The sequence below is a fragment of the Artemia sp. Qi Xiang Cuo genome, chromosome 9, assembly GCF_049724085.1.
Source record: "Artemia sp. Qi Xiang Cuo chromosome 9, ASM4972408v1, whole genome shotgun sequence".
NCBI classification, from domain to species: Eukaryota; Metazoa; Arthropoda; class Branchiopoda; order Anostraca; family Artemiidae; genus Artemia; species Artemia sp. Qi Xiang Cuo.
Genome location: NC_142802.1, coordinates 1,541,285 through 1,567,749, shown reverse-complemented (window position 1 = coordinate 1,567,749; position 26,465 = coordinate 1,541,285). Strand labels below are relative to the sequence as shown.

Genomic DNA, 26,465 nt, shown 5'->3' with positions numbered 1-26,465 from the left:
GTGGAACAAAATGGCTATCTAAAAATTTTGATTAGAAGTGTTTTGGGTAATAGTGGGTGTGGAAGGGGTGTTACTTGCCTTCCTATCACTTTTAACTATCAAAAAGGGCACTAGTCCTTTCAATTTACAATCGAAGGATCCCTTTTTTAAGTTTTTGCGACGACGCGTATTACATAAACTTTATATTCACCCAGGTCTTAACTTACAACCCTTGTCATGAAGGCTGTGAGGGGGTTGTCATCCTGAAAGAAATAATTTATAGAACTTAAAACTATGTTGAATAAAATGGCTATCTCAAAATTTTGATTGGATGTGTTGCCTCCAATTGCTGTCGACTATTAAACAGGGCACTAGCCCTTTGAATTTCCAATCAAATGAGCCTTTATTGAAGTTTCCTCAACAACGCCTTCTATAAAAACCTTATATGCCTCCAGGGCATAACTTACAACCCTTGCCCTGAAGGCTGCAGAGGAGTATCCTCCTTAAAAACATAATTTCTATCTGGAAATCAACTATGCTGAACAAAATGGCTATCTCAAATTTTTGATTGGATGTGTTTCAGGAAATGGTGGACGTGGAAGGGGTGTTAGCTGCCTTCCAATTACTTTCAACTATTAAAAAGGGCACAAGCCACTCCAATTTCCAATTGAATGGGCCCTTTTCGAAGTTTCTATGACAACTTCTTTGATAACATTGTTCTTATATGCCCTCAGGGCATAACTTAAAACCCTTGCCCCGAGGGTTGTGGGGGAGTTTCCTCCTCACAAACATATTTTCTATCCAGAAATCAACTATGCTGAACAAAATGACTCTCTGAAAATTTTGATTGGATGTGTTTGGGGGAATGATGGGCATGGGGGGGCTAGTTGCCCTCCAATCACTATAAAAAGGGCACTAGCTTTTTGAATTTCTAATCGAATGAGCCTTTTTTGAAGTTTCTATGACAAAATTTGAGCAAGACACTCCCCCACAGTCTTCAGGGCAAGGGTTATAAGCCATGCCCTGGGGGCTTATAAGGTTTTTATTGAAATCTTTGTCGCAGATACTTCAAAAAATGCTCAATCAATTTGAAATTAAAAGGGCTATTTCCCCTTTTAATAGTCAAATATGATTGGAGGAAATCTAACCCCCATCTCACGCCATCCTTTCCTCCAAAGACATCAAATCAAAATTTTTAGATAGCCAGTGTCTTCAACGTAGTTGAAAGTTTTGGAAATTAGCTCTTTAAGGATGACAACCCATCCCCCCCACAACCCTCAGGGCAAGGGTTGTAAGTTATACCCTGGGGGCATATAAGGTTTATAATGAAAGTTGTTGTAAAAATTACAAAAGGAGCTCATTTGTTAAGAAGTTGAAATTGCCCTTTTTAATAGTCAAAAGTGAATGGAGAGTCATAGACCCCTCTCTCATACCCACCATTTCCCAAAACACATTCAATCAAAGTTTAGAGATAGCCATTTTGTTCAATGTAGTTGAAAGTTCTGGAAATTATGTATTTGAGGATGACAAACCCCCCAGAGTCCCCAGGGCAAAGGTTGTAAGTTATGCCCTGGGGGCATATAAGGTTTTTATAGATAGAGTTGTCGTAAATTCAAAAAGGGTTTATCAATTGGGAATTGAGAGGGCTAGTGCCCTTCTTAATAGTCAAAAGTGATTGGAGGGTCATCACCCTCTCACGCGCACCATCCCCCAAATACATCCAATGAAAATTTTCAGATAGCCATTGTGTTCAACGTAGTAGATAGTTCTGGAAATTGGGTCTTTGAGGATGACACCCCCCCCCAGCCCTCAGGGCAAGGGTTGTAAGTTATGCCCTGTGGGCATATAAGGTTTTATTGAAAGTGTTGTTCTATAAACTTCAAAAGGGCTCATTTGATTGGAAATTGAAAGAGCTAGTGCCTTTTTAATAGTTGAAAGTGATGGGAGAGTTACTAACGCCCCTCTTACACCCACCATTTTCCCAAACACATCCAATCATAATTTTGAGATAGCCGTTTTGTTTAACGTAGCTGAAAGTTCTAGAAATTATGTCTTAGAGGACAACCACCCTCACAGCCCTTAGGGTGTGGGTTGTAATTTATACGCTTAGGGCATATAAGGTGTTTAGAGAAAGCGTTGTCGTAGAAACTCAAAAAGGGCTTATTCGATTGGAAATCAAAACGTCTAGTGCCCTTTTTAATAGTCGAAAGTTATTAGAAGGCTTGAAATGTTTTTAGTAAAGATCGATGTGAGTATAATGTATGAGTTTTGTTGTCGTTGTTGTTTAGACAACGGCACTTCGTATCCAAGGAGTTGTCATAGGAAAGTGTATCCAAGCTATTAAAGAAAGTAAGCAGATTTTTTTGCAAATGGTATCAAGTTTTCCATGTCAACTAGAGGAGGTATGAAACGAAATTAAACATTACTATTTGTGTCCAAATTTTTAAAAGGGTGTATATTGTTAAAAATTGCTAAAAAATTTTCTCCAGCATACAAATAGCAGACCAAACTATAAAGTCTAAAAAAGACCAAAAAGATTTATATTTTCTTCTTCCCTGAAAAGACTATGTCAATATAAAACGAACGGAAATTAATAAAAAAACTTTCCACAAACTTTTTTCTACTTATATAATCTTGACTGGTTTTTCTTTTATTTCTCTATCCAATTTGTTAGTCATAAATGGTTGTATTTTGAGTTTTCAAGCCTGTCTCACTGCAGTATGTATCTCTGGAATCTCTAGGAGTTTTTCTTAATCAGTAAGGGTAAATTCCAACCAAGCTTGAAGGAAGTAAATAGTAGTAAGTAATACCTGATACCCTAGCTATGCATTTTGAGGATGGGAACTAGATTTGGGCAGTGTAATGATGGGAGAGAGGGCTAGGTCTCAAATTCCTTGTCATCATGTAATCTTTCTCAAGAGACTTTTATTTCTCAGTGAAATTTGGTGGGAAGTTGGAGTTAGTGTCATGCTTGTGCCATTTCGTGATTTTAATCCTAACACTTCACTTTGGAATGGCGGAGGAACTCAAATTTGTGGAAGTAAATTTGAATAAACTTAGTGTTATGTAGGAACTAATTTCTGTGTTGTAACTTCTTGGTCTGGACTTAATCCTAGCTCTTTAGAGGGTAGCTCTTAGGCCCTGCATTTTATTTCCAGGGCATCCACTAGAATAAGCAGTTGAATTTCAACCAAACATGCTGAGAGGTAACAGTCAGTTTCCTGCTTGGCTTTCATGAATTTGCGACAAATCTAAATTCTGTGGAGGAAAAGAACATTAAATTCTAGTCATCCTGATATCTGCCAAAAGGGGTTGTCAGTTCTTATCCAAGCTTATCTGAAATAATAGTTATGGCGTAGTTATGCCAGTTTGGTATCAAAAACCTATTTGATCTTTTTGGGGAAGAACTAGGGGGGGGGAAATCCAAAATTGATGATTGGTATTAGCTAAGCTCATACTTTTGCCTTTCTAGGTCTGACCCTGATCTGACAAATGTGAGGAGACAAGGGTGACCAAATCAAGTTTCATCGTCCTAAATATTATGTGGGCTTGGGGAATTCACATATACCTCCCCATAAACTACAGTAGTGGTTTGAGTACCCGTGCTTGATTCAACTTCTGGAAAAGAAGGGCTACATTCTTGTCATATGCAATTATCAGAAGACTTTATTCTATCTTGGGTTTAGATCTTGAGTGTTCCAGTCCAACCCGATAGCCTATGGGGTATTTCTGTGTGAAGCAAGGGCCATCTGAGCTTCTAGCTCTTGTTTAATTTTCCATCTAAAACATGTCCTAATTTCTATAAGCTGTCCATTTCACATACGGTCCGACCTCATCCAAGGCTGTCACATAGGTGATTGGTTTTAGTCAGTTTTAAAGTGTGCTTACTGTTGTTTTTTTTTTCATTTACTTGACATACATTGTTTATTTTTACTTACTTGACATAAGAAATGAGTTCGGCTCTGCTAGAGCTTTTCATAGACTTTTGGGAATGAATATTACCTTGGCTACAGCAGTAGAAATAACTTGGCAAAGGGCAAACCACAGCCCCTTGTAGCCTAACTTAAAAAAACGGGTATTTAAGAAACTTTCAATGAAAAAATATTTTCCAAGGAACACTACTTTGAAAATATTAATTTTCGTTCAGGTTCAACATAGGCATAATTTATAATTACAGGAGTAAGTTTTTGACCCCCCCCCCCACTCCCAAAGAAAAAATGTCAAGTAGAAGATAAGTACGCAATTGTAATCGTAATTGTCTGAAATCCGAAACCAGAGATTTACTGTCCCCTGCCTTGTACAACTAGGAATCTCACATTCTTGCATAGATAGCACTGGTGTATCTCTTTTTTTCCCAGGGATGATCCTATTGAACCAGTGGTCCTAAGATATAGGAAGAGGGTTCATTTGGACGGTAATCAGAATGTCTATTGCCCTTTGAGTAACAAAAAGGATCGCGCAACAGCAAGGTGCTGTTTTCTGTTATTTTGTGCCACAGAACAGTAAGCTCACCATAAGATGACCAAAACGTCGGAGAATACACATTCTAAGATATCCAGGTGATTTCTCATGGTCTAAAACCCTTGACTGGAGGTTTACAGTTCCCTGTCTTGAAAATACGATTAGAATCGTATTTTATCATGAGTAGTTTAGTATGACTTTTGTGTCTCCTCTTTTTTCCCAGGGATGATTATACTGAATCAAAGAGCCTAGATATTCACTGGGAGGAGGGGGGGGGGTCCTTTGAATGGAAATTAAAGTTTCAACACCTTTTTTAAGTCACAAAAGAGATCGTGTCAAAACCCGATTTTGGCCAAAATACCAGTGAGTGAAAATTCTGAGATAGCCAAATCAGTCAATGAAAATCAGCCAACTCAGATGAATGAAACTTACGGGGATTTTCAGGAATTCATATTTGAGTTAATTCCAGAAAGTTTTGTTCACCTAGCTTTAATACTCTTTGTGAAATATTGAAGAAAGTTTGTCTGAAAAAAACATTGCTTAAATAAGCGATAGATGCTATACGTTCGAGGACCGAAATATTTTTTTTTCTTTTTTGCTGTTTTCATAAACCATGTCTGAAAATGATCTCGTAGACCACATTGGCCTACTGTACCAAAGAACAACAACCAAAGAAAAGAAAAACGAAATGGGGTCTATATAGCAAAAAAATTCGCTGTTTAGTGCTGTAAGAGGAAGTTAGAAAGAAACACGTTCAGATTTTCGTAACAAAATGTAAATAAAAAAAAATGGGTAAAAACAAAGAGAAAAAACCCAAATAAACGGAAAATTAGAAGAATAAAGAAAAAAAACCCTGATAACCTCATTCTTGTGTTTCTTCTCTTTGGATCTGTATTCTTTGTTAAACCATGCCTGTTTCGCCACTTTGGCGAGTTCCCTCTACCATGTGCTAGTGATTGATTAAGGAGTGTTTCATAGCTCTAAAATCAAAATTAGAAACTTGGAAGAACTGGTGATTATGATTTTGACGATAGTCTACGTGGGGATTTCAAGAACGCAAACATAAATATAAGTTTTGAGTCTTTTGCGCAAATTTTCCTGATTCTATGCACTATGGGAATGAATTTTAGGTATTGCATAAAAATATAAAGTTAGTTGTGGAAGGTATTTTGTGCATAGTTGAATTTCACTATCTGCAACTTCCTAAAGATATTTGTGGTTACTTCCCAAGGTACATAGTACGAGGTACATACAATATATGTACCTTGAATGTATGTACGTTGTACAAAAGTACAAGGTATGTACCTCTTGGTCCTCTTATGTACGTGACATATACTTCGTGACAAATCTTAATAAGCGCGATAAAAATTACTTGTGAAAAAAAAATACTTCGCGGGGCGAGACGAAAACCGCTTGGCAAATCGCACTAAAGGCGTTTTTTTGCTTCAAGAGATGAAAAAATTTGAGTACTTTGTGCTTCTGCTTGTGCCCTTACTAGTAGGGTAAGAGGTACCATTTTGCCCAGACATATAGCAATCTCCATGTTATTTGCTGAGACATCCGTACCAAACAGGTTTTTCTAGTAGATATTCTATTCTACAGGTCATTACATCTTTGCCAAGAGATTTACGGGTTTGGTAGGTACAATCTGGTTAGGTGGGTATAATCACATTGCCTATTCAAAGGTAGCGTGCAATTTAAACTGTATCAATTATTTTATTCCAGTTTTTCTAAACCAGTATTGTCTATAACTTAATTTACGTAGGTTAAACTTCCGGTGGTTAAGAAAGCGTAACGAGTAATTAAAGTATGAGGAATGGGATGCTATAATTAGAATGGTCTTAAGTTGAATATTGTGACGTAAAAATAACTCAGTTATTTGATTGCGTGTATAGGAAGTCTCATGTTATTTGTTTGCCTGTATTTTGTGTTAAATAAGTAGTTTTTTGTATCTTTTAAAAGAGCTTTAAGGGGTTTGAGAGACTCAGTTGCCTGATTCCGTGTGGTTTTTCTTTACTTAGTGCTCATTAAAAACGAATTTTTGTTTTAAATAAGTAGTTTTTGTATCTGTTAAAAGAGCTTTAAGGGGTTTGAGAGACTCAGTTGCCTGATTCCGTGTGGTTTTTCTTTACTTAGTGCTCATTAAAAACGAAGTTTTTGTGTTAAATAAGTAGTTTTTGAATCTGTTAAAAGAGCTTTAAGGGGTTTGAGAGACTCTGTTGCCTGATTCCGTGTGGTTTTTCTTTACTTAGTTCTCATTAAAAACGAAATTTTTGTTTTAAATAAGTAGTTTTTGTATCTGTTAAAAGAGCTCTAAGGGGTTTGAGAGACTCTGTTGCCTGATTCCGTGTGGTTTTTCTTTACTTGGTGCCCATTAAAAACGAAATTTTTGTGTTAAATAAGTAGTTCTTGTATCTTTTAAAAGAGCTTTAAGGGGTTTGAGAGACTCTGTTGCCTGATTCCGTGTGGTTTTTCTTTACTTAGTGCTCATTAAAAACTACATTTTTGTTTTAAATAAGTAGTTATTGTATGTGTTAATAGAGCTTTAAGGGTTTTGAGAGTCTCTTTTGACTGAGTCTGTGTTGTTTTTCTGTAATTCATACAAATTAAAAATTAAATTTTTTCGTTCAATAATTTGTTATTTAATATGTTAAATTAGATTTAAGGTGTTTGAGAGACTCTTTTGCATGATTCATTGTGGTTTTTCTTTACTTAGTGCTTATTAAAAACGAAATTTTTGTTGTAAATAAGTACTTCTTGTATCTTTTAAAATAACTTTACGGGTTTTGAGAGACTCCGTTGCCTGATTCCGTATGGTTTTTCTTTACTTGATACCCATTAAAAACAAGATTTAGGATTTATGTTAAATAAATAATTCTTATACATTTTAAAATAGCTTTACGGGATTTGAGAGACTCTCTAATGCAGTAGTTTTCAGTAAAGACACTCGATATCCTAAAAGTGTTTAATTCAAACTTTTTTTAAAACTTCGAAACTTTTCAACTTTATTTATTTTTTTCTTTTTGTACACAGCTTACGATGTTAAAATATGCTTACAGTTCTAACAATCGCGCTATGTGATTGGTCAGAGATACGATGTGACTTTCCCACTAGTCTTCTATGACCAGTTATTGATACTACCTAATCTATTGTATGTATTAAATCAGTATTTTTTACGCAGTGGAACGATAAACACATAAGTCATATCTTTAAAAAAAAAGTGAAGATGGAGCATTTAATAAAGTGTGTTTACATACCACGGCAATTGTAGCATTGAATACCGACAAAGAAAAGTATTTAAACTTTGAAACAAGTACAGGTGGTAGCGCTATTGGAAATGTATGCAAGCATCGTCATGACAGTAAGGAATTACATTTCTTTGGAATACCGAAAAAATTCAACTCTTATGTTGGTGGTTATGCGAGATTGAGATCCACCAGAGATGATTGCACTCAAAGAGAATGCCAACATAAAAATAATCATTGATGATAGAGGACAACTCCTTGCTACTGTTGCAGGTAACACATTACCTCCTGATACATCCAATCGTCACCTTTCGGGTATTAGCATTCAATGAAAGATCAATAAAAGAAAGGCCTACTCTGCTATGAATATCGTAAACTAGATCTTGTATACGTGTAAAAACTGTTACCTGTGTGAAAATAATGTGATAGTAGACGGTAAAGTGGACATTAAAATAAGAACGGCATTGGCAGAAAATATCACTGAGAAATATAAAGATGAAACAATAAACAACAAAGCACCAGCATACGTTAATACCATCGATCAAACAGTCATTGAACCAAATAATACCAAAGACGAAAAGCATATTGAGCCTGTTGATGACACACCAGTAAAAATTGTGTATGACTTAAAATGGAATAATGATTATTCTACTGATTACGAACTAAGAGAAGACAATAGCTACAATATCAAGAGAGAACATGGTGAACTATTTTATGGAACAGATTCAAAATGTCCAAAGTTAATCATTGATATTAATAATGTATCATAATATATTTTTTGTTTTAATATTCTACATAGCATTGTTTCATTAAAAATATATTATGCATTACATTGTTATGTGTTCATTATTTTTAGAGTAAGCTAGCATGTAAAACGTTTAGAATGTCTAATAAAACGTCGGAGACGTAAGAAAAGGAATTTGCATACATCTATTGTCAGACATATGGGATAACATTGACAAAATCTTGGTATCAGAATGAATAAATTATTTATCAACATCCGTTAATGGATATGTCATTATGAAAAAATTGTAAGTAAGTAAGTAAGTAACAAACTCTTTCTTGAATTCACCTCTTTGTTACACAATACAGAAATTTAATTAAGGAAATTATGAAAAAAAAATTGTAAGTAAGTAACAAACTCTTTCTTGAAGTCACCTCTTGGATACACAATGCAGAAATTTAATTTAAGAAATTATCAAAAATTGTAAGTAAGTTCAAAATTCTTTCTTAAATTCACCTCCTGGATAAATAAAAGACATTTCATTCAAGAAATTATGAAAAAATTCATAGTAAGTAACAAACTCTTTCTCGAAGTCACCTCTTGGATACACAATGCAGAAATTTATTGTTTCTTGAATTCACCTCCTGGATAAATAAAAAAGACATTTCATTCAAGAAATTATGACAAAATTCATAGTAAGTAACAAACTCTTTCTCGAAGTCACCTCTTGGATACACAATGCAGAAATTTCATTTAAGAAATTTGAAAAAATTTTAATCAAGTAACAAACTCTTTCCTGAACCCACCTCTTGGATACACAATGAAGAAACTTCATTTAAGAAACTATAAAAAAAATGTAAGTAAGTAAGTAACAAATTCTTTCTTGAAGTCACCTCTTGGCTACACAATAAAGAAATTTCATTAAAGAAATCATGAAAAAAGTGTAAGTACGTTGTAAATTGTTTCTTGAATTCGCCTCCTGGGTAAATAAAAAAGACAGTTCATTAAAGAAATTATGAAAAAATTATAAGTAAGCAGCAAAATCTTTCTTGAATTCACCTGCTGAATAAACAAAAATGAAATTTCGTTCAAGAAATTATGAAAAAATTCCAAGTAAGTAAAAAACTCTTTATTGTTTTCATTACCTAGATACACGATGTAAAGATTCACTTCAAGAAATTATGAAAAAATGCGCAGTAAATAACAATTTCTTTCTTGAAGTCAAATCTTGGATACACAATACGGAAATTTCATTACAGAAATTATGAAAAAATTGTAAACAAGTAACAAACTTATTCCTGAAGTCACCTCTGGGACACACAATGCAGAAATTTCATTTAAGAAACTATGAAAAAATTGTAAGTAAGTAACAAATTCTTTCTTGAAGTCACCTCTTGGATACACAATACAGAAATTTTATTAAAGAAATTATGAAAAAATTGTAAGTAAGTAGCAATTTCTTTCTTTAACTCACCTGCTGGATAAACAAAAATACATTTCGTTCAAGAAATTATGACAAAATTCTAAGTAAGTAACAAACTCTTAATTGTTTTCACGACTTAGATACACAATGTAGAATTTATTCAAGAAATTATGTAGAAATTCTCAGTAAGTAACAATTTCTTTCTTGAAGTCAACTCTTGGATACACAATAGTGAAATTTCATTCAAGAAATTATGAAAATATTTGTAAGTAAGTAACAAACTCTTTTTGTTTTCACCTCTTGGATATACAGTACAGATACTTCATTCAAGAAATTATGAAAAACTCGCAAGTAAGTAACTTTTTTTTCTCTTTATCACAAACAGTTTTCACTTAGCTACACGATGTAGAAATTTAATTTAGAATAGTTTTATTCATTTCCTTAAATTATGAAGAAATTGTAAGTTAGTAACAATAGCTTTCTTGAATTCGCTTCCTGGACACAATACAGATATTTAATTCAAGAAATCATAATAAAATCGCAAGTAAGTAATAAAATCTTTATTCTTTTCACCTATTGGATACATAATACTGAAATTTCATTCAAGAAATTATGAAGGAATTGTAAATAGGTAACACTCATGTTACCTCATGGATACACAATGAAGAAATTTCATTTAAGAAATTATCAAAAATTGTAAGTAAGTAGCAAATTCTTTCTTGAATTCGCCTCCTGGGTAAATAACAAAGACAGTTCATTAAAGAAATTATGAAAAAATTGCAAGTAAGTAGCAAATTCTTTCTTGAATTCGCCTGCTGGATAAACAAAAGACATTTCATTCAAGAAATCATGGCAAAATTCCAAGTAAGTAAAAAAATTTATATTGTTTTCATGACTTAGATACACGATGTAGAAATTTAATTCAAGAAATTATGAAAAAATTCTCAGTAAGTAGCAATATCTTTCTTGAAGTCAACTCTTGCATACACAATACGGAAATTTCATTTAAGAAATTATGAAAAAATTGTAAGAAAGTAACAAACCCTTTCCTGAAGTCACCTCTTGGATACACAAAGCAGAAACTTCATTTAATAAACTATGAAAAATTGTATGTAAGTAACAAATTATTTCTTGAAGTCACCTCTTGGAAACACAATACAGAAATTTCATTAAAGAAAATTATGAAAAAATTGTAAGTAAGTAGCCAATTTTTTCTTGAATTCACTTGCTGGATAAACAAAAAGACATTACGTTCAAGAAATTATGACAAAATTGTAAGTAAGTAACAAACTCTTAATTGTTTTCACGACTTAGATATACGATGTAGAAATTTAATTACAGAAATTATGAAGAAATTCTCAGTAAGTAACAATTTCTTTCTTGAAGTCAACTCTTGGATTCACAATACGGAAATTTCATTCAAGAAATTATGAAAATATTTGTAAGTAAGTAACAAACTCTTTTTGTTTTCACCTCTTGGATATACAGTACAGATACTTCATTCAAGAAATTATGAAAAAATCGCAAGTAAGTAACTTTTTTTCTCTTTATCACAAACAATTTTCACATAGCAACACGATGAAGAAGTTTCATTCAAGAAATAATGAAAAAATTCTCAGTAAGTAACAATTTCTTTCTTGAAGTCAATTCTTGAATGCACAATATGGAAATTTCATTCAATAAATTCATGACTTAGATACACGATGTAGAAATTTGATTCAAGAAATTATGAAAAAATTCTCAGTAAGTAACAATTTCTTTCTTGAAGTCAACTCTTGGATACACAATACGGAAATTTCATTTAAGAAATTATGTAAAAATTTTAAGCAAGTAACAAACTCTTTCCTGAAGTCACCTCTTGGATACACCATGCAGAAACTTCATTTAAGAAACTATGAAAAAATTATAAGTAAGTAACAAATTCTTTCTTGAAGTCACCTTTTGGATAAGCAATATAGAAATTTCATTAAAGAAATTATGAAGAAATTGTAAGTAAGCAGCAAATTCTTTTTTGAATTCACTTGCGGGATAAACAAAAAGACATTTCTTTCAAGAAATTATGAGAAAATTCTAAGTAAGTAACAAACTCTGAATTGTTCTCATAACTTAGATATACGATTTTGAAATTTAATTCAAGAAATTATGAAGAAATTCTCAGTAGGTAACAAACTCTTTTTTTTATTTCACCTCTTGGATATACAGTACAGATACTTCATTAAAGAAATTAAGAAAAAATCGCAAGTAAGTAACTTTTTTTTTCTCTTTATCACAAACAATTTTCACTTAGCTACACGATGTAGAAATTTAATTCAAGAAATTATGAAAAATTCTCAGTAAGTAACCATTTCTTTCTTGAAGTCACCTCTTGGATACACAATACGGAAATTTCATTCAGGAAATTATGAAAATATTTGTAAGTAAGTAACAAGCTCTTTATTGATTTCACCTCTTGAATGTACAGTACAGATATTTCATTCAAGAAACTTGATTAAACATGTTTTGAAACTACAAGCTATTTGCTTGCCCTTCCTTGGCACCTTTCTAAATGAGTGGGGATTCCCCACCGATTCCTACACATTGCAAAAAAGTGAGCTGTACGAAAACTTCACGTTTTCAACCAAACTGGTATATTAGCTAAATCTTTGGAAACAGCCCAGCCTCTATTTCTGACCGTTTAAGTTTTGATGTTAGTGTTGTCAGTCAAAAGCTATGACCTTGAGAAAAGAGCTTGACAAAATTGCCTGATTATCGAAAAATGGGAGAAACATCCTCCAAAAGTCGACAGGAATGCCCCCTCCAGCGCTTTCTCGGTTATGTTGAATAAAATATGCAAAGCCGACATAGCTTTATTTCATTTTTAAGGTTAATTTAGACGAGGTTACGTGCGCGCACGTAACCTCGTCTTTTGGAGGATGTTTCTCCCATATTTCGATAATCAGGCAATTTTGTCAAGCTGTTTTCTCAAGGTCATAGCTTTTGACTGACAACACTAACATCAAAACTTAAACGGTCAGAAATAGAGGCTGGGCTGTTTCCAAAGATTTAGCTAAAAAACCAGTCTGGTTAAAAACGTGGAGTTTTCGTACTGTTCACTTTTTTGCAATGTGTAGGACCCGGTGGGGAATCCCCGCTCATTTGGAAAGGTGCCAAGGAAAAGCAAGCAAATAGTGTGCAGTTTCAAAACGTGTTTAATCACGTTTCCTGAATGAAGTATCTGTACTGTACATTCAAGAGGTGAAATCAATAAAGTGCTTGTTACTTACTTACAAATATTTTCATAATTTCTTGAATGAAATCTCCGAATTGTGTATCCAAGAGTTGACTTCAAGAAAGAAATTGTTACTTACTGAGAATTTTTTCATAATTTCTTGAATTAAATTTCTACATCGTGTAGCTAAGTGAAAATTGTTTGTGATAAAGAGAAAAAAAAAGTTACTTACTTGCGATTTTTTCATAATTTCTTGAATGAAGTATCTGTACTGTATATCCAAGAGGTGAAATCAAAAAAAGAGTTTGTTACTTACTGAGAATTTTTTCATAATTTCTTGAATTATATTTCTACATCGTATATCTAAGTTGTGAAAACAATTAAGAGTTTGTTACTTACTTACAATTTTGTCATAATTTCTTGAACGAAATGTCTTTTTGTTTATCCAGCAGGTGAATTCAAGAAAGAATTTGCTACTTACTTACAATTTTTTCATAATTTCTTTAATGAAATTTCCATATTGTGTATCCAAGCGGTGACTTTAACAAAGAATTTGTTACTTACTTACAATTTTTTAATAGTTTCTTAAATGAAGTTTCTGCATTGTGTATCCAAGAGGTGACTTCAGGACAGAGTTTGTTACTTGCTTACAATTTTTACATAATTTCTTAAATGAAATTTCCGTATTGTGTATCCAAGAGTTGACTTCAAGAAAGAAATTGTTAATTACTGAGAATTTTTTCATAATTTCTTGAATCAAATTTCTACATCGTTTATGTAAGTCATGAAATTCTTGAATGAGATTTCCGTATTGTGTAATCAAGAGTTGACTTCATGAAAGAAATTGTTACTTACTGAGAATTTTTTCATAATTTCTTGAATTAAATTTCTACATCGTGTAGCTAAGTGAAAATTGTTTGTGATAAAGAGAAAAAAAGGTACTTACTTGTGATTTTTTCATAATTTCTTGAATGAAGTATCTCTGTTGTATATCCAAGAAGTGAAAACAAAAAGAGTTTGTTACTTACTTACAAATATTTTCCTAATTTCTTGAATAAAATTTCCGTATTGTGTATCCAAGAGTTGACTTCAAGAAATAAATTGTTACTTACTGATAATTTTTTCATAATTTCTTAAATTAAATTCCTACATCGTATATCTAAGTCGTGAAAACACTAAAGAGTTTGTTACCTACTTAGAATTTTGTCATAATTTCTTGAAAGAAATGTCTTTTTGTTTATCCCGCAGGTGAATTCAAGAAAGAATTTGCTACTTACTTACAATTTTTTCATATTTTCTTTAATGAAATTTCTGATTTGTGTATCCAAGAGGTGACTTCAAGAAAGAATTTGTTACTTACTTACAATTTTTTCATTGTTTCTTAAATGAAGTTTCTGCATTGTGTATCCAAGAGGTGACTTCAGGAAAGAGTTTGTTACTTGCTTACAATTTTTTCATAATTTCTTAAATGAAATTTCCGTATTGTGTATCCAAGAGTTGACTTCAAGAAAGAAATTGCTACCTACTGAAAATGTTTTCATAATTTATTGAATTAAATTTCTACATCGTGTATGTAAGTCATAAAAACAATATAAAGTTTGTAAATTCCTTGGAATTTTGTCAAAGTTTCTTGAATGAAACGTCTTTTTTGTTTATCCAGTAGGTGAATTCAAGAAAGAATTTACTACTTACTTACAATTTTTTCATAATTTCTTTAATGAACTGTCTTTTTTATTTACCCAGGGGGCGAATTCAGGAAAGAATTTGCTACTTACTTACAATTTTTGATAATTTCTTAAATGAAATTTCTGCATTGTGTATCCATGAGGTAACATGAGTGTGTTACCTATTTACAATTCCTTCATAATTTCTTGAATGAAATTTCAGTATTTTGTATCCAATAGGTGAAAACAATAAAGACTTTATTACTTACTAGCGATTTTATTATGATTTCTTGAATTAAATATCTGTATTGTGTCCAGGAAGCGAATTCAAGAAAGCTATTGTTACTAACTTACAATTTCTTCATAATTTAATGAAATGAATAAAACTATTCTAAATTAAATTTCTACATCGTGTAGCTAAGTGAAAATTGTTTGTGATAAAGAGAAAAAAAAGTTACTTACTTGCGATTTTTTCATAATTTCTTGAATGAAGTATCTGTACTGTATATCCAAGAGGTGAAAACAAAAACAGTTTGTTACTTACTTACAAATATTTTCATAATTTCTTGAATGAAATTTCCCTATTGTGAATCCAAGAGTTGACTTCAAGAAAGAAATTGTTACTTACTTAGAATTTCTACATAATTTCTTGAATTAAATTTCTACATCGTATATCTAAGTCGTGAAAACAATTAAGAGTTTGTTACTTACTTAGAATTTTGTCATAATTTCTTGAAGGAAATGTATTTTTGTTTATCCCGCAGATGAATTCCATAAAAAATTTGCTTCTTACTTACTATTTTTTCATAATTTCTTTAATAAAATTTCTGTATTGTGTATCCAAGAGGTGACTTCAAAAAAGAATTTGTTACTTACTTACAATTTTTTCATAGTTTCTTAAATGAAGTTTCTGCATTGTTTATCCAAGAGGTGACTTCAGGAAAGAGTTTGTTACTTGCTTACAATTTTTTCATAATTTCTTAAATGAAATTTCTGTATTGTGTATCCAAGAGTTGACTTCAAGAAAGAAATTGTTACTTACTGAGAATTTTTTCATAATTTCTTGAATTAAATTTCTATATCGTGTATCTAAGTTATGAAAACAATAAAGAGTTCGTTACTTACTTGGAATTTTGTCATAATTTCTTGAACGAAATGTCTTTTTTGTTTATCCAGCTGGTGAATTCAAGAAAGAATTTGCTACTTACTTATAATTTTTTCATAATTTCTTTAATGAACTGTCTTTTTTATTTACCCAGGAGACGAATTCAAGAAAAAATTTACTACGTACTTACAATTTTTTCATGATTTCTTTAATGACATTTCTGTATTGTGTAGCCAAGAGTTGACTGCAAGAAAGAATTTGCTACTTACATACTTACATTTCTCCTGAATTTTCTTAAATTAAGTTTCTGCATTGTGTATCAAAGAGGTGACTTCAGGAAAGAGTTTGTTACTTGCTTAAAATTTTTTAAAATTACTTAAATGAAATTTCTGCATTTTGTATCCAAGAGGTGACTTCGAGAAAGAGTTTGTTACTTACTATGAATTTTGTCATAATTTCTTCAATGAAATGTCTTTTTTATTTATACAGGAGTTGAATTCAAGAAAGAATAAATTTCTGCATTATGTATCCAAGAGTTGACTTAGAGAAAGAGTTTGTTACTTTCTATGAATTTTGTCATAATGTCTTGAACGAAATGTCTTTTTTATTTATCCAGGAGGTGAATTTAAGAAAGAATTTTGAACTTACTTACAATTTTTGATAATTTCTTAAATTAAATTTCTGCATTGTTTATCCAAGAGGTGACTTCAAGAAAGAGTTTGTTACTTACTAACAATTTTTTTTTCATAATTTCTTTAATTAAATTTCTGTATTGTGTAACAAAGAGGTGAATTCAAGAAAGAGTTTGTTACTTACTTACTTACTTACAATTTTTTCAAAATGACATATCCAATAAAGAATGTTGATAAATAATTTATTCATTATGATACCAAGATTTTGTCAATGTTATCCCATGTGTCTGACAACAGATGTATGCAAATTCCTTTTCTTGCATCTCCGATGTTTTATTAGATATTCTAAACTTTTGACATGCTAGCTTAATCGAAGAATAATGAACACATAACAATGTAATGCATAATATATTTTTAATGAAATAATGCTATGTAGAATATTAATACAAAAAATATATTACGATACATTATTAATATCAATGATTAACTTTGGACATTTTGAATCTGTTCAATAAAATAGTTCAACATGTTCTCTCTTGATATTATAGCTATTGTCTTCTCTTAGTTCGTAATCAGTAGAATAATCATTATTCCATTTTGAGTCATACACAATTTTTACTGGTGTGTCATCAACAGGCTCAATATGCTTTTCGTATTTGGTATTATTTGGTTCAATGACTGTTTGATCAATGACAGTAACGTTTGATGGTGCTTTGTTTTTCATCGATTCATTTTTATATTCCATAGTGATATTTTCTGACAATGCCCTTTTTATTTTTCTGGCAATTTCACTGTCTATTATCACATTATTTTTACACAGGTAACAGTTTCGGCGCGTAGACAAGATATGGTTTACGATATTAGTAGAAGAGTAGGCCTTTCTTTTATTGATTTTTCTTTGAATGCTAATACCCGAAAGGTGACGATTGGATGTATCAGGAGGTAATGTGTTACCTGCAACAGTAGCAAGGAGTTGTCCTCTATCATCAATGATTATTTTTATGTTGGCATTCTCTTTGAGTGCAATCATCTCTGGAGATCTCAATCTCGCATAACCACCAACATAAGAGTTGAATTTTTTCGGTATTCCAAAGAAATTTAATTCCTTACTGTCATGACAATGCATGCATACATTTCCAATAGTGCTACCATCTTTACTTGTTTCAAAGTTTAAATACTTTTCTTTGTCGGCATTCAATGCTACAATTACCTTGTTATGTAAACACACTTTATTAAAATGCTCCATCTTCACTTTTTTTTTAAAGATATGACTTATGTTTTTATCATACCACTGCATAAAAAATACTGATTTAATAAATGTAGTAGATTATGTAGAGTGAATAACTGGTCATAGAATACCAGTGGATAAGTCACATCGTGTCACTGACCAATCAAAGAGAGTGATTGTTAGAGCTGTAAGCATATTCTTACATTGTAAGTTCTATAAGAAAAAAAAAAAGTAAATAAAGTGGAAAAATTTTGAAGTTTTAAAAAAAGTTTGAATTAAACACTTTTAGGATATCGAGTGTCTTTACTGAAAACTACTGCATTAGAGAGTCTCTCAAATCCCGTAAAGCTATTTTAAAATGTATAAGAATTATTTATTTAACATAAATCCTAAATCTTGTTTTTAATGGGTATCAAGTAAAGAAAAACCACACGGAATCAGGCAACGGAGTCTCTCAAAACCCGTAAAGTTATTTTAAAAGATACAAGAACTACTTATTTACAACAAAAATTTCGTTTTTAATGAGCACTAAGTAAAGAGCAACCACACGGAATCAGGCAACAGAGTCTCTCAAACCCCTTAAAGCTCTTTTAAAAGATACAAGAACTACTTATTTAACACAAAAATTTCGTTTTTAATTGGTATCAAGTAAAGAAAAACCACACAGACTCAGGCAACAGAGTCTCTCAAACCCCGTAAAGCTCTTTTAAAAGATACAAGACCTACTTATTTACAACAAAAATTTTGTTTTTAATGTGCACTAAGTAAAGAAAAACCACACGGAATCAGGCAACAGAGTCTCTCAAACCCCTTAAAGCTCTTTTAAAAGATACAAAAAATACTTATTTAACACAAAAATTTCGATTTTAATGAGCACGAATTAAATAAAAACAACACTTAATCAGGAAACTGTGTCTCTAAAACCACTTAAAGCTATTTTAAAATATAAAAAAACTAATTTTTTAAAACAAAAACTTCGTTTTTAATGAGCACTAAGTAAAGAAAAACCACACGGAATCAGGCAACAGAGTCTCTCAAAACCCTTAAAGCTCTTTTAAAAGATACAAAAACTACTTATTTAAAACAAAAACTTCGTTTTTAATGAGCACTAAGTAAAGAAAAACCACACGGAATCAGGCAACTGAGTCTCTCAAACCCTTTAAAGCTCTTTTAACAGATACAAAAACTACTTATTTAAAACAAAACTTCGTTTTTAATGAGGACTAAGTAAAGAAAAACCACACGGAATCAGGCAACTGAGTCTCTCAAACCCCTTAAAGCTCTTTTAAAAGATACAAAAACTACTTATTTAACACAAAATACAGGCAAGCAAATAACATGGGAATTCCTATACACGCAAGCAAATAACTGAGTTATTTTTACGTCACAATTTTCAACTTAAAACCATTCTAATTATAGCATCCCCATTTCTCATACTTTAATTACTCGTTACGCTTTCTTAACCACCGGAAGTTTAACCTACGTAAATTAGGTTATAGACAATACTGGTTTAAAATAATAAACTGGAATAAAATAATTGATACAGTTTAAATTGCACGCTACCTTTGAATAGGCAATGTGATTATACCCACCTAACCAGATTGTACCTACCAAACCCTTAAATCTCTTGGCAAAGATGTAATGACCTTTAGAATAGAATATCTACTAGAAAAACCTGTTTGGTACGGGGGCGTCAGCAAAGTATAAGGTTCTACCAGAAAAACCTGTTTGGTACGGATGTCTCCGCAAATAACATGGAGATTGCTATACGTCTGGGCAAAATGGTACCTCTTACCCTACTCTTACTTTGCTTGTAACAGGTAACTTTACTTGCTTCGCTTAATTTACCTACAAGCAAATAGCTTGTGATGTTTTCCCCTGTATTTACTAAGAGCTAGGCTACTTATTTCAAGGATTGAGCAAATACAAAACACGTTTTACCTATACTAGTTCATCAAGTGTTTTTGCCACCTCCTTCCGTGCACTTTATTTGGTTCCCAGATCCTTGTAGTTTTTGCAGCGTATATCATTCAACACAGAATATGATTTAATGCCTGTTACTAGTTTTTTACATACATTCTCTTTTTTTTTCTTAAAAATATCACCTCGCTACACGATTTTTTTATACTTTAATTTGAAGCGTGGCTAAATGATTGTTTTTCGCTTTGGAAGGCGTTTTTCTGGCTCGGTGAAGCAATTTCGTTAGGCGAAGCACTATTTGCAACTCTGTCAGAATCTCTCTGTCCGAGAGCTAGTTAGTCAAATCAATGGTTAATGCCCTATTTTAACAACCTGTTGAATTTATTAGTTTCATTCCCCAGGCTAGACAGAGATTTTTCTTTAATATTTTTTTCTGTCCAGGGTGTATTCGAATAACAAAAAACGAATAAAAATCAATTTTAACAAACAATTTCTTCTGGTGGAAGTAAAGAGCGAACTTGAAACTTAAAATGTACAAGCGTTGTTGCTTTGCAGTTTATGCAATATATATCGACACAACTAGCTCAAATACATTGACTTGTGACATTTCCCTATATTTATAGAATTCTAAAAAGCTCGCAGTTTACCAAAAATTTAGCCTTCCTGAGTTTTAAGAGAATTTAAACTGTATACTAAAAGTTGTCAATATCATGGCCGGTGAAAAACTATTGGGATGCTTATAAATTAGTCTTCTATTTTCTGCAGGATACTTAAGGATTTTTCTGTTCCGAAAAACGTATCTTTTTTGTTCCTACTTTTGGGATTTCAGTAACGTACTAGTTTTCTTAGGATTCTACAAATACAGGGAATATCATGAGTCAGGTTATTTGAGCTAGTTTTGCTAGTGTTATAGAGGAACGAAGCAGTAATTTTCATTCTTTTTAAGTTTCAACTGTAGGCTACTCTTTACTCTCACCAGAAAAAATAATTTGTTCTAATAAATCTTAATCAGAACAGAAACATTGCTGATACAGGATCACCTGTGTTTATGTTTTATTTTTCTGTCACATAGAACATATTTTTGAATTGTTTAATCCCAGAGCAAATGATAAATACGAAACGGAATCTCCCGCTGTTTCCTCGTAATACTTAGTCTCAAGTGTTGCTCCGCAACGTGAATCCAGGGGTCATAGCTCATGTAGCACCGTTGAGGGTGTTTCCCGCAAAAGTCTATTTTATTGCTATACCAAATTGTCCCATTAATATATATAATTGGATATGTTAATGTCCCATTATCATATAATATTATAGTAAAATTGGAAGTAGTACACAGAAAGTTTTCAAATACCGCTTGTATCCGTATTTTTCCGCACCACCGCCTTATCAGGTTTTTCTCAGTCGTAAGTTGTTTTTCTTTTTTTTTATTTCAGTCTTAAGTCTTGGGCCGTTCAGCCGTCTTAGCCACCTTTTTTCGTAAATAATCCCATTTTCTTATGTTTCAGTGTCTTGAATGTTTTTTGTTTTCTTTATTTACTCTGCTCTTTAAACTTTTTTAAGTTCTCATGTATGCAGTGTATTTTCTTCTTTTTTTTGTATACTCCACAAGTGTCATCTTAGTATATGGTATGCGTTAAAAATAAATTATTATCATTATTATATGTCGAATCCAAAAATACCTGAACTTGAATGCATATGGGATTTAACGAACTTTTGTTTATCATTCAAAGAAAAAGTACCGTTTTAAATATTAAACCTGACGCACGATTTCTATTGTACATGTATTGTTGTTTCTGTCGCTGTCTACGTAGGCCTATTGTGCGTACAATTAGGCATTAATTTTGCGCAATGAGAGCATAACTAGAGCTGAAAATTTCATCTTTGCGCGCGAAGAAAAAACGGGCATTAGATTTTTAGTTTCACTCTTATGCAAATGCTAAAAGGAAGTTGTACCAAGACAAATATTTATATATATGATTAAAAGTGTGAAAATGTTTCATGTATACTAATTCATTTCCGCCATTTTTTTGTGTTCAAGGGTCTAGATGTTATGTTTATTTGAAGTGAATTACTGAAACTGGCTGACAAAACACTTGGCTTTAGTTTATGGTAATATTTTTGCTTTCATAAAAACGAAGGGTCAGACGAATGACATGCCCCTCAGCACATAAATCAGCAAAGGCGTCAGTGGGACCAGGGTTGCCGCTCCTATGATTTAGCACTATTTCTAGTGATTTTTGGATGTTACCTAAACATAAAAATCACTAAATCAGCACATAAATCACTAGATTATTGAAGAAAATCACAATTAACCAAAAAAATGACAAAATCTAGTATTTGTTTTCATCAGGTGGCAACCCTGATTGGAGCAATGAGTTTCTAAAATTATATAGATAATTTCCCAAAAGGAAATGCTTTTTTTTACGTTTTTACGCTTATTTAGTTTGTGTCGTATAGCTCAAACGTTTATATTTATGCATAGCTCTGAGAATCTTTGAAAAATAATTGTTTTCCTCCATCAACTTACCTGTACTGATGAGGGTGTACCATGAAGATTTCCCTCATACCCAATGATTGGTCAGAAGAATCTATGGAACCTTTGAAAACTCATTGCCTAAAAATAGACGTTTTACCAGCCCCCTGTAAAAACTGTTACACCTCTTCCTTGAAGCTCGATTATACATCCGCTCAAATTTAAACTTGAGTTTACTATTTATTTTCCTGTTTGCGTTTTGAATGCCATTTTTTTTTTAGTAAAAGTGCCCTTTTGAAAGTACTTATGCCATTCACTTCTTCCGGGTTGCAGCGGTAGCTAGCAACCTAGTAAGAGACGATCATGTCCAATGTTGAGAAATATAATATCCGATAACTCCTAAAATAGAGTCAGATCAGAACAAAAAGTACGCCATTAGAACGGCCTTGTCCGAAACCCCTTATATAGACAACTTTCTGTCCCTTGGCTGGAACAGCAAGGGGAATTTATTGGCTTGAAAAATCAAGAAAAGTGGCAGCTACTACAGCATTCTGCCTAAACGGCATTTTCCACATATAGCTCGGCACTGGAAAATCGTAGAGTTGTTCAGTGGCTCATTTTAAAGGAAATTACTAGATCTAGTGCCATTTGTAATTACATTTTTTAAAATTTTAAATAAAATCAATTTTTGCTCTAAAAACTGCATTTTTATGCCCATTCTTGATGAATGCCAGCTATCATAACCACTAGTTACAAGCACATATGCTTATCTTTGTACCATTGTAGTTAAGATCACAGTATTTATATTATGACAAAGCAAAAGGTAATTAATTTGCTTGATTAGTGAAGGATTTATATAAAGAATCGATATAGTTCATTATAAATTCTGATTATGTTTCATCTGTACCAGGGTTCTTTTATATAGAGGATCTGCACAGTTTATTATACCTACATCGTAGAATAAGTAAGCTACAAGCTATAAAATGACTTCACCAAGACTTGAACTCAGGTAGCGAGATTCAAAGTTCTAAGCTCTAACCATTACACCACGAAACGTTACTACAGTAAAGAATTCTAACAGTAGGTGATATACATATTTGATAGAACTTATTGTTGAAGCCCGAGAACTTCAATTTAGATTTAGTAAGGAATTTAACATGAAGGAACTAACATGAAGGAACGTGCTATTTTAGTGTCTGTGAAGAAAAAGAAGGAAGGAGGGAGGAAGTATTGTAAAGAACGAACTCAAGCCCAATGGAACTGAACTCTGTTGTTTATTCAGACAATCTTCATTACTTTAGGTAGGAGGTAAATAAAGGGAGTTTCTTTTTAAATTGCAAATTTAAAAGATTTTGCTTTAAATTTGATAAATTGGAGGTTCTCCTTGCGGGAAATCGAACCCCGTTCTCTCGGGGACAAGTGGGTATGCTTACCATTGTACCATCGGAGACTAATGATATACAAGTTGCAATTAAGACATGATAATAAATCATTAATACACTAACAAAATTATATAAGGAATCGGCCTGGTTAATTATACATGGCAATTACGTAGGTTTCATCGGTATCATAGCTGTAGAGATGGCTGGGACCTAGTAAAGAACAAACCATGGTTCATATTGGGCTTAGTTTGATGCCTCATTCTCTGAAGATGTCGCTTACTATTTCAAATAAGAAAAAGCCATAGGCTTTTTCCTGTTTGTGATCAGGGTTGCAGCGGCAGCATAATAAAGAACGAACTCTAGACCACAGTAAAATTAGCTCGTGGTAAATGATACCTAGTAAAAGATGAAAACGGCCAATAATAACCAAATAATGCTTTCAGCAGTATATCAAAGTTATAAACAACAGTCTTGCTCGGGATTACAATAAGGAACGATAGTAGACCTGAATATTTGCATCAACCTTGAAAGTAAAAAGTAATGACGACAAATTCGGGAGGATTTTTGAGATTATATTTAAAGACGATAACTAGTAGAACAAACCATTGCATACATTGGACTTAGTTAACTGCCTAGTTCTTTGAGGTTCGTCTCTTACTACTCCAAAGAAGAAAAATCCGTAGGTTTTTTCCTGTTTGTAATCAGGGTTTACATACTCCGGGTTATCCCTCTAAAATTAATGTAAAATGTTTTTTTGGGTGAGGCTCGAACTCACGACCTCAGGAACACAAGACATACGCTCTAACAACTGAGCTACCGATGCTTGTGTTATATGAAAGATTGTACAGTTTGTGACAATATCAAACATTTCATGTTAACTAACTGTATAGTAAGAGCGACTCGTCTCAATAGTAAACGAATCTAAAAAACGGAATTTTAATATCAATATCAAACACTTCGTGGTAATGAACTATATAGTACGAGCGACTCGTCTCAATAGTGATCGAAACTCGAAAAAAACAGAATTTTGATACCAATAGATACATCAAAAGAATCGGTTTTTTATGCTGATTTTAAATATGTCAGTTTCATCAAGTTTAGTCGTTACTGGTGCATTATGCGGGCCCACCGCTATAGACTGTATCAATGAAGCCAGTCACGAAACCCGTCAAACGGGCTATGTGCAAGAGACCGCTATAGATAAATGGTTGCAAAGCCGTGGTTTCTCGATGAGTAACAATATTTAAACGATAGTCTTTGGGGTTTAGGAGGGGGGGGAAGGTACCTAGGTTAGGTTCCGTATTTAATATATGCTATCCTTTATCCCCTCCGCCCCTAATGTGCAAATATATAGCCTAAATTTGTTTCTAAATATTATATATTCATCCTATTTTTTTTTATTTCATTAGCATTAATCAAACTTGACTTCTTCGCGGCGCCCGCATAATGCACCAGTACCGTTAAGTCTTACACATTAAAAGTTATGAGCCTGAGAAAATTTGTCTTGTTTTCGAAAAAAAGGGAAAATACCCCTGAAAAGTCACATAATCTTAATGAAAATCACACCATCAGATTCAGCATATTAGAGAACCTTACTCTAGAGGTTTCCAGCTCCTATCTGCAAAAATGTGGAATTTTGTATTTTTTGCCAGAAGAAAGATCACGGATGCATGGTTATTTGTTTTTTTTTTTAACCAGGGAAGATTGTATAGACCCAGTGGTCCTAGAATGTTGCAAGAGGGCTCATTCAAACGGAAATTAAAAGTTCTAGTTCCTTTTTTACTTTTAGAAGGTGAAGCTCTGTGACAAAGCCGTATCTAGGGGAGGGGTGTTTTAAAAATGTAATATAAATGCATATAGACAATTTTTGGTGTGTTTTTTTTCAAGTCACCCTCTCCCAGTAAAAATCCTGGCTATGGCCTTGCTGTGTACATTATTTTATGTTTGTCAATTGTATATGGTTTTATAGACAATTGTTATAGTTAAGAAGTACTATAAAAATGGACTCTCAGCCTGTAAATCAGTTCCTTTGTCTGGGAAAACATTGATGTCCAATTGTTTTTTCCAAGAAGAACATAAATTTAGCTGACCATTTCTCTGTCCTTTTTTGTAATCACATAGACTGTCTCTTGAAGAAAATACCATTTAGGGTTGTTTTTTTTTTGTGGCCGTTTTCACAGGCCGAGGGACTGTTTCTGTTTTATTTCTCCACTAGAATATCGTAGAGAGCTGTTTAATGTCATTTGAAAGCAAATATTCTCATTTACATGCTATTTATAATTTCGTCATAACAACACAACCATAAAATGCCGTATGACACCAAAATGCGATTTTAATGTCATATCTGGAGTGTGAAGACTTACCATAAAAGATCTACCCCTGAAATCTCCATGATCGAAAACCCTTAAACGGGTGCATAAAACCCCCCTCGTTGAATACATCCCTGCCCAGTCACCTTTGCAAGTGTGAAAAAAGAAGTTTCGGAAAAAACTACCAAGTCTAAAAATCATTCAAATACAAAGGTGATTCGCTAACGACAGAGGTTATTTATTTTCATTCATTAAACAAACTTTTTCCACAAAATAAGCTTTTCAAGGAAAAGTAAAGAACTCTATTAAACCAAAAATGAGTAAAAATAAAATAATCTACCAAGCGTGAAACTACCACAAATCAGCATTGATAAATAAATGAAACCCAAAACGAACATAAATTACAATAAATAACCGATTCAAACTCAAAACGAGCAGAAATTACCATGAGTAGGGCTCAAAACCCCTATGCCTTCCCAAGGCCAGAACGTAATTTGCACTTTACTGAACAAAAAATATAAATGTTTTTACTTTTATAAATTTAATAAATCAAATAATTTTAACATTTTTATTATTAAATATCAGTATATTTATATTAAACTTACAATGCACATTCATTTGTATTTTTTAGTGTCTACGACAACGCTTTCTATAAAAAAAACCTTATATGCCCCCAGGGTATAACTTACAACCCTTGTCCAGAGGGCTGTGGGGG

General features: G+C 32.5%; 1 protein-coding gene across 5 annotated transcripts in view; it reads left to right on the top strand.

Moving 5' to 3' along the window:
* Nucleotides 1-26,465, top strand: part of LOC148948206 (serine/threonine-protein kinase DCLK1) — a 177,750-nt gene that overhangs the window by 15,313 nt on the left and 135,972 nt on the right. Inside the window, exon 1 of one of the 5 annotated variants that reach the window (XM_089094200.1) lies at nucleotides 21,565-21,695. The exons of the other annotated variants lie outside the window; for them this stretch is intronic. The gene's annotated coding sequence lies outside the window, so the exon portion shown is untranslated. Of the gene's footprint in view, nucleotides 1-21,564; nucleotides 21,696-26,465 lie in introns of those variants that run through there. 5 annotated transcript variants of the gene reach the window in all.